Raw genomic sequence first — 8,896 nt, 5'->3', positions numbered from 1 at the left:
ATCGCTGGGTCTAGCAACCGCAGCCCCTGAGCAGGCAAACTCTTCCAGACCTAGCAGTGGAGAGAAAGAAGAGGAGGAAAGCCGCCACGCGATCGAGAGAAAGAGGAAGGGAAAACAGATTGCTCCTTCCTCTACCAAGAAAGCAAAAGGGAAGTCCGTTGACCCTCTCTTCCTCCACCTGCTAAGGTGCCATACGCTGCTGGATCCGAAAGCCCTACTAGGTTAAGTAATTCCGACGAGGAACAAGAAGAGGAGCTCAACTTCGAGCCTATTGAAATCTGGATCACCAAGGAATGGCTGGACGCTGTGAGGAAGTTCACTGACCCAAAACGTGCCGTGACGTACAAAGAGAAGAGCGCCGTGGGAAAGTATGCTAAGTCCGGGAAGATGTATGACCCAGAGGAGCTCAAGGAGATTGCGTCCAACAACGAATTTTGGGAGTACATAGAGGCAATCGGATTTGACTGGCTGCTCAAGCACAGCACCTTCGAGGTTCCGATCACCTTGGCACGAGAATTCTTTTCGACCTTCCGGTTTAAGTCCACCACTGACTTGGATGCTGACTCCATTAACTTTCTCCTCTTCAATGAAGAGCACGTGATGAGCATCAGAGAGTGGACTCTCCGGATGGGTTTGCTGACACGTACACAGGATGACGAAGGTTTATGGAATGAGAGAATGGTAGGACCGCCTAAGTCCACACCTGGTTTCAAGCCACAGAGTGCTTGGGAGTTTGTTACCCACCCAAGGGTGGGTCACTTTAAGACCAGCTTTTCGAAAGCCCACCACATCGAGAACAGAATCCTGCGATTTGCCCAGACATTTATTAGCTATAATTTGATGGGCACCGCCAACAACGCCTTGACAACCCCCGACCTCTATTTTACTTGGTGTATGGCCAAGGGGGTCCTAGTTCATCTAGGCTATTGGCTTGCCCAGGCTTGCCACCAGGTAACTGCCAACCCTTCTAGGCATTTATACACATGTCATCTCCTAGGGGCTTATTTGCAGTGCAACGTTATCTTGAAAGTCCATTAAGCCTGCCGAGAAGTGGAGATGTGCCTACCCCCGGAAGTTTTCAATATGGATTATTTCTTCAACAAGGGGCTCCTATATACGCATGGAAAGGAGGTATGTTTTTACGAGGTTGGTGGGTCAGAAGTTCCGGTGAAGCAGGAAACGGCGAGTGTGGAGGCAGGTGCTAAGATCGGAGTTTAAGATATGAGACATGAGGTGGGATGGATGCGATCCGAAATTAAGATGGTTCTGGAGGGGATTGTGACCCTACGGGGTAATAAAAAGGACAGTGTCAAGGTAGAGAAAATAAGGAAGGAGGTAACTGAAGTCAGAATGGAAGTCGGGCGAGTCAGGGAGGAAATCGTGGCCCTCAAGGGGCGCATTAATGATCTTGTGGCCACATCGTCTAAGCACACTGAGAGGATAGCGGAGGGCGTCTCGCTAATGATGATGATGGCAAAGTGGTTTCGTGAGAGATTCCCTGATGCGCCAAAGTCACTTTCTGGACCTGGCAGCGGTTCCAAATCACCGGGTCCAGGAAGTGTAGCTATTCTGAAACCCCCACAGTCATCGAAGCCCTTGACTACCCCATCCTCCACTAGACCGTTGATCGTGAAGAAGACAGTCCCCAGACCGAGTGAGACAGAGAAGGAGACGCCGGAATCTCCGGCAAAGAAGAAAGCCAAGGTGACCCAACCGTCCGCCCCGCCCAAGTCTGGCTCCCGCGGGGGCCAGACCCCTAATTGATTCCCCCCCAAACCAAGTAACTTTTACTTTTCATCTTTTAATTTTTTTCGTTTTCTGTTTGCGTTTATCTGTGCCAACATGCTCTGTTCTGTATATACGTGTTGCAACTTCCCACACTTAGCCCACTCCGTGGTCTAAGTGTGAGACGGGGTTGTTCTGTTTTTGCATGTTTTGGTTTTGTTTGTTATGATTTCTCCCACTTAGCTCGGTGTACGGTCTAAGTGTGAGAAGTTTGTTGTTTGTTTGTTTTGTGTTGTTTGGTCTGTGTAGTGTTGTTCTTACTTCCCTATTTCCCCTCTTCACTAGGATAGCTTGGGGACAAGCTTGAGTGAAGCGGGAGGGGGGGGGGAGTAAGTGCAGTTTTTGTTTTTGTTAGTTTTTGTTTTTGTTTTTTTTTAATAAGAGTCTTAGAGTCTCTAAGTTTTTGTATTTGTGTGTTGCATGAGCTAGTGGATATAATAAGGCAAAGAATTCCCTTAGTGAGAGCGATTGAAGAAAGGATACACGTCAACTTTGATGCCTTTTTCCTTAATAAACTAAAAGCGGTCTGAATGAAGTAAGGACGATAGAAAATGCCTTAGATAACTTAGTTGTGCAGCCCTACTATAAAAGCGAGTTATAAGCCTAAACACTTTGAGCTAACATGAAAAAAATGGGCTGCCACCTGATGCTTACGGAGTAGAGTCTAAAGGAGAAAAAAATGGGTTATGGAGGAATAAGCTGGACGAAGTCCAGGAAAAGGAGGTATAAGCTGGACGAAGTCCAGGGGAAGAATAAAATAACAAATCGGGGGTATAACCTGGACGAAGTCCAGGGGAAAAAAGGGGAAAAAGAAGATTAATTACCCAAGGGCAGGAAGTGATTACCTGACCCAGGAATGAAAAAAAATATAGAAAAATCGGGAGACGATAGAAAGGAGAAAACTCTCATAACCCGACGCATCAGTGGTGTAACTTTAACTTTGGAGCGTTTCGATCCTAACATCCCTGGTGAGGAATGAGTGATCGAGCGAACCTAACCGCTGGGAAATCAATAAGCTATCTTGACGAACTGACGGACCGTTTAGGTAGAAGAAGGAAGGGGGAGGATTTGAAGACTGTAGACGATCGGAGAGAACTTAAGCTTGTGGGGACAGTCGCCTAAAAGTTGAAACTAGTTCATGCTTGTCTGTTGTTTCTTTTTGTGGGTTGTCTTCTTTTATGAGTCTGTAGTTGTCTAGGTCTAGGAGTCTGTTTTGTGTTAGTGTCTTGTTTGTAGAGTCGTTCTTGGGGACGTGTGTTCAAATTCGCCTTATTCTTTTTCTTGTCTTTCATGCTTGAGGACAAGCATGGTTTAAGTGTGAGCAGTTTGATAAGGCTAATTTCATGCATAGGTCTAGGGGATAAATTTGTGAATTTGCTCGGTCTAACACATGTTTTAAGGCAGGTGTATAGAAGAAATTTGGCAGGTCCAGGAAAAGAAGGAGGCAATCACACGCCCGAGGAAACTGGCGAATAAGTGAACATTGTGAAAGAAATTGCAAGACAGAGTAAATCTCAGAACTGAAGGGTAGAATGGAGATTTCTACGAAGGTTCTGGAAGATTATGTCTGTATCTATAAAAGGAATGTTGCATGCATTCTGGAGGGATCTTCTCGGGGGAGACCTCACTAACAGTCGGCAGCTAGTTCACTTTTCTATACACTTGGGTTTTTATAGGGAAATTCAGGGGGTTCCGCGTTGGGGTTCACTCTCGGCTTTCTCGTATTTTGTGGTTTCCACCGAGCTTCGCTGTTCGAAGCTCGGCATTCTGTTTTATCGACTATTTCCGTGTTTTATGCAAGTTTAATTTTCTGTTATGTCGATCTCTGATTTTGCTGTTGTGATTTTCTGAAGTTGAGCTAGCTTGCTTGTTTTGGATGCGTTTCGCAATTGTTTATTGAATATGTGCAGAGTAATGGCTGAATCAGAGTGATCGGAGTTTGTTGGTGAATGAATCGGAGGTCTGAATTTGGTTTTATAGTTTTGATTGTGGAAACGTTTAAATTTGATGTTGATCGGAGTAGATCTGTTAGATCGGAAGTTCTGGAGTGGAATCTAGTTGTTGTTGGTTTCGGATTGCTTGGATCCGGAGTGGATTAAGCGTTCGACGTGAGATCTGAGCAGAGTTGGTTTATTTTAATGCCTAGTCTTCGTGTTTTCATTTCGCTTCGTCTAGTATATGTAGATCTGAGTTATTTCCGGTTAGTCATAAGTTTCCGACGACCAAACTTTTACATTATGTTCGAATCTGGGTATGTGCTCTGTTTCCTTCATTTTCGTGTTTAATCCCATTGAAGAAATGCATGTTGTGTTAGTTAAATGCTCAGTTAGTTATTTGCAGCTTTTCTGCCATTCTTGCTATTTCTAGGTCATGGTCCCCACTGTTATTTGTTTCATGTCTAACTAAATGAAGTATTCGTTTACACGGTCTAGTAAGTGAATTTAATATACCGAATTCTTGATGATGTTTGATCTCAGCATGTTTACAGTTTTCTAGGTCTAGTGTTTACATTTCCTGCCTAGATCTAGTAGTAGTAATACCTCAACCCTGTTTGCGTGGCAACAACCGCTTTTGTCAAGAGTCTCTAAATGCTTTCCTACGTGTCCATCTTCGTGGGATCGACCCCTGCTTCTCTATACTAAATCGTAGTATTCGGGTTGAGGGATCTTTGAAGGGGAGTTAGTGTGTCCAACGACAGAGCATTCCGTGTTCTATTGAGTTCCTAGACCAAGTGATCTAGTGGATTCATAGGACCTGGCATCTCGACCTAGCACATCGCATTTTCACCACACACACAAACCACGCACTTCAGTCTACAGTCTCCAAATCCTCCCTTTTCCTTCTTCCACCTAATCGGTCTGTCAGTTCGTCTACATAGCCTATTGACTTCCCAATTGTTAGATTTACTCGATCACTCATTCCTCACCAGGGATGTTAGGATCGAATCACTCTTAAGTCAATGGTACACCACTGATGCGTCGTGTTATGAGAGTTCCTCTTTCCTACAGTCCTTCTTTTTACTTCCTGGGTCAGGTTACTATTGCTTCCTGCACTTAGGAATTTTTCTTGTGCTACTCCTTTTCTTTATATATTTTTCACTGGACTTCGTCCAGCTTATACCTCCAGAACCCCAAATTTTTTTTTTCTCCGACTCTTCTCCCTAAGCATTCAGTGGCGGCCTCTTTTAGTACAAGATAGCTCACAAAGTTTCAGCTTATAACTCACTCTTATAGAGGGGCTTCACAACTAGGTTATCTAAGGCATCCTCTATCGTCCTTACTTCATTCAAATCGAATTCAGCTTATTAAGGAAAAAGGCCTCAAAGTTGACATGCCTCCTATCTTCAATTGCTCTTACTAAGGGAATCTTGACTTATTATATTCACTAGCTCTGCGAAACACAAAAAATGTCACGACCACACTTCCTAAGGATAGAAAGCACGGTGGGTCGCGACTAATGGGGGAATTAAGAAGCGGGGAAGAAAGGGAAACAATCAAGGGGTACTACATGTAAATCAAAAGATGAAACTTTATTACCAAATTATAGTTTGGAATCTCGAAGCAACAAGGTTCGTAGGGAAATAGTCCAATAGATTAAAGAAAAACATAAGAGTTATAAAAACTTGGCATAGCGGAAGCATTTGAGAGTTAGCTACTACTATGTATGAAGACACAATAGCAACCAGAACATTTATTGAATGCGGTCTTTGTCCAAATGCTCAACATGCTCCGTCCTCGTCAACGCTCAACCTGCACATAGGGAAAACACATGCAGGGGCTGAGTACTTGATGCACTCAGTGAACTCATGCCCAAAATACATTTAACCAATAAAGTTATGTCATGCCCTCATTGAGTGAAACTCAGGTTTTACATTAAAAAAAATGCCGAGAAACACTAAAATCATTTCCATCGTAAAACATGGCTGCGCAGCCCATCATCATCATCATCATCATCCTCCATCATGTACCATATCTGAACCATCATGTGAAACGAGAATGTGGCCACAAACTCGATCACTGGACCGGCCGACCCAAAGGACGGCTCACGATCCCCATCAGTGCACTAGCCTAAGTAGGGCTAAGACCCTAGTTAGACCTGAATTCGTTAACCATCAAAATCTAGTAGCACATTATCCTAGTAGACAATCAAAACAGAAAAAATACGGCATGCCATAACATTTAAACCACCCTTATCTCACCCTATACATATCATTCAAATAAAAGAGTTTAAGTAATAGAGCCCACCTCAAAAGCGTAGTAATTTCCTTAACAAGCTTCTCGATCCGACTTTAGCGAGCGTGCGAACAACCTTTTTGAGAAAATTAAAGTACACATAAATCTCAAGAAAGAATACATTTAGAATGCATGCACTCTAATTAAAGTCTTTTATCTCGTTTCTCAGTTTTCGTGCATATTCAATTTTTTGGCGGCCGCCCAAGGCGTTGCGGGCGACGCCGGTCGCCGCTTTCACCAATACTTCCTCCGTTGGCTCCTCGTATTTTTCTCCACAGTATCGAATTACGAAGCCTGAAAATTATTCAAGCGCATAAGTAAACTATCGCAACTGTTTCTCTTCGCAATTATATTTATTTCGTACCTTGAATTATTCCGAGAATTAAATAAATAATTCCCCACGATTAAATTATCGGCCCAAGGATTTAATTAGAAGGCCCAAGACCTATTTCCCCAACCTTATATCTCCAAATTAATTTATGAGCCCAAAGATTATAATCCAAAAGGAGGCCTCAAATTAAAAGTCAAAGGGAAAGGAGTCCCTCCCTTTTCTCTTCACCATTTCCCCCAAAATTAGATGCCCAAATCAGAACCTTCCCTCACGTCGCCTTTCCGATTCACTCCACACCGTCTGCCAATCTTCGCCGGCGTGCGACTACTAGTGCCATCTTCCCTTCGCATACACTCATCAGCCACCGCCGTTGGAGAACCGCTGTTGTTCGGTTAGTTAAGGTGAGCTGCTGTGACCGAGAGTCCGCGACCACCACGCTGCCTCAAATGCCGTCTCGGTTTCAGACCAGCATCGCCGCCGTCTCACCCAAACGCTGCTGCTGTTCGCCGACTGGGTCAGGGACACCACCGCTGTTCCACACCAGAAACTGCCGCCGCTGTTCGTGAACAGCCACCGGTGCTCTTCAACGCCTCTGAACGTGTTCGGGCAGCCACCGCTCATCACTGAATCAACCCCGAAATGCCCCGAAAATAACCCGGACAACCCCGAACGACCCTGAAAGATAAGTTCTTTACTTCCAACTTATGTTCTTTTCGAGTTTCAATTTAGTTACAGCGGGGTTCAATTTGTGATGTTCGATTAGTTTCGTTCGATTGTTGGATTTTGATTGTTGATGGAAATTATAAGTGGGAGTGATGTATGATAAACATGATATGAATAACACCGATCAAAAGGAAAGGGATGTATACCTTTGTTGCTATGAATTTGATTGTGAACTTGGTAGAGCCGAAAGGAATGGCTCCTTAAACTTGGCAGGTTTGAATCTGTCCACAATTATTGCTAAAGTTGATTTCGAACAGTAGGATGAAGTCTCCACATGAATTGATGAGATGGATTACCTAGTTTGGGATTGAAATGAGAACGAGGCAGCTCTTCGAACTCTTGGTTTCTGGAAATCAAAAACTCTTCTACTCTCCTTCTCTCTCGGCTTTCTCTCTCTCTCACTTTGTTTTTTCTTGGATTGCAGATTGTAACCGTGTTTATGAGGGAGTGAAACTAGGAGAAATAGTAGAGATTAAATCCCATTTAATCAGGTATTTTAAAGGTAATTAATGGCTGCACTTAAATTGTGATTAAATCCTCATGATTAGGATCTAATTGAGCGTTTTATTTGCAGGTAACGGCTCATGGAGTGGAGTAGAAGCTTAAGCATTACTCTTCAGAAATCTCACGCTGGAATGGGAGCAGATTTATGTCAATCTATAGGAACAACCATGTAGTATGGAAGAGGGAAGGATTGGGCTCAAAATCTATCTCCCACATTTTATTTATTTGTTGAAGTTCATAGGCCCAAAATGATTTATTTTGTTGTAAATAAATCAAGCCCAACCTTATTTATTTGCCATATAACTCTTCTATTTTCCATGGCCCAAAGCCATCGTGAACCAACGTTTGAACTCTAATTCATCATTTGAGATCGAAAGTATTCCTCTACACCAAAAACAATTCACACTTCGCAAGTATGAATATTAAAACTGTCTCGTAGTAGCTTGGTGTTATTCCAAGTACTACAAAATCCATCTCAACCATCTCATTCAATCATGCCAAGTATAGCAACATCAATGTCATTACTTCAACGAGACTTTCAAACACGTCTCCTAGGAAACTCCATTATTAAAAAAAAAGACGTCTCATTTCACACCAAGCACATAAATACTCTACTCCATTACAAAGAAAAACAACGAGAAGCATAGCATGACGACAAAAATTCATTTTAACTAATTCACGACATAAATTAACTAGTACTTAAAAAGTACGGGAGTTACATTCTACCCACCTTAACAGAAATTTCGTCCCAAAATTTGCTCATCTCTAACGAACAACTCCGGGTGCTTCTCTTTCATTTTATCCTCAAGTTCCCATGTAGCCTCCTCATAACCATGATGTTTCCAAAGCACCTTCACAGACGCAATTGATTTATTTCTCAATTCTAGCATTTTCCTGTCCAGGATAGCTTCAGGCTTCTCCTCATAACTCAAGTCGGGATTCAAAATCATTTCCTCTTGGTGGGACCACGTGTTTGGGATCGAAGACGTACTTTCTCAATTGCGACACATGGAGTACATTATGCACGTTCCCAAAACTTGGCGGTAGCGCCAACCTATACGCTACGGGTCCCACCTTCTCAAGAATTTCATAAGGCCCTACGTAACGTGGTTTCAACTTACCCTTCACACCAAACCTTGTTATCCCCTTCGACGGAGATACTTTTAAAAAAACTTTATCTCCAGCGTTAAACTGTAAATCGGTACGCCGGACATCGGCATATGACTTCTGTCTGTCTTGAGCTTCTTTGATCCTTTGACGAATTCGTCGAACAATCTCAATCATTTCCTCTACTGAATCTGGCCCAAGTATTCTTCTTTCA

General features: G+C 43.1%; 1 long non-coding RNA gene across 1 annotated transcript; it reads left to right on the top strand.

The window, feature by feature from the left end:
• Positions 1 to 6,497: 6,497 nt before the first annotated feature.
• On the top strand, positions 6,498 to 7,938 carry LOC121763134. Its single transcript, XR_006042381.1, has 2 exons — positions 6,498 to 7,573; positions 7,646 to 7,938. It is a non-coding gene; the product is annotated as an uncharacterized LOC121763134 (long non-coding RNA).
• Positions 7,939 to 8,896: the final 958 nt, after the last annotated feature.

The sequence above is a fragment of the Salvia splendens genome, chromosome 2 (assembly GCF_004379255.2).
Source record: "Salvia splendens isolate huo1 chromosome 2, SspV2, whole genome shotgun sequence".
Classification (NCBI taxonomy): Eukaryota; Viridiplantae; Streptophyta; class Magnoliopsida; order Lamiales; family Lamiaceae; genus Salvia; species Salvia splendens.
This window is presented reverse-complemented; position numbering and strand designations above follow the sequence as displayed.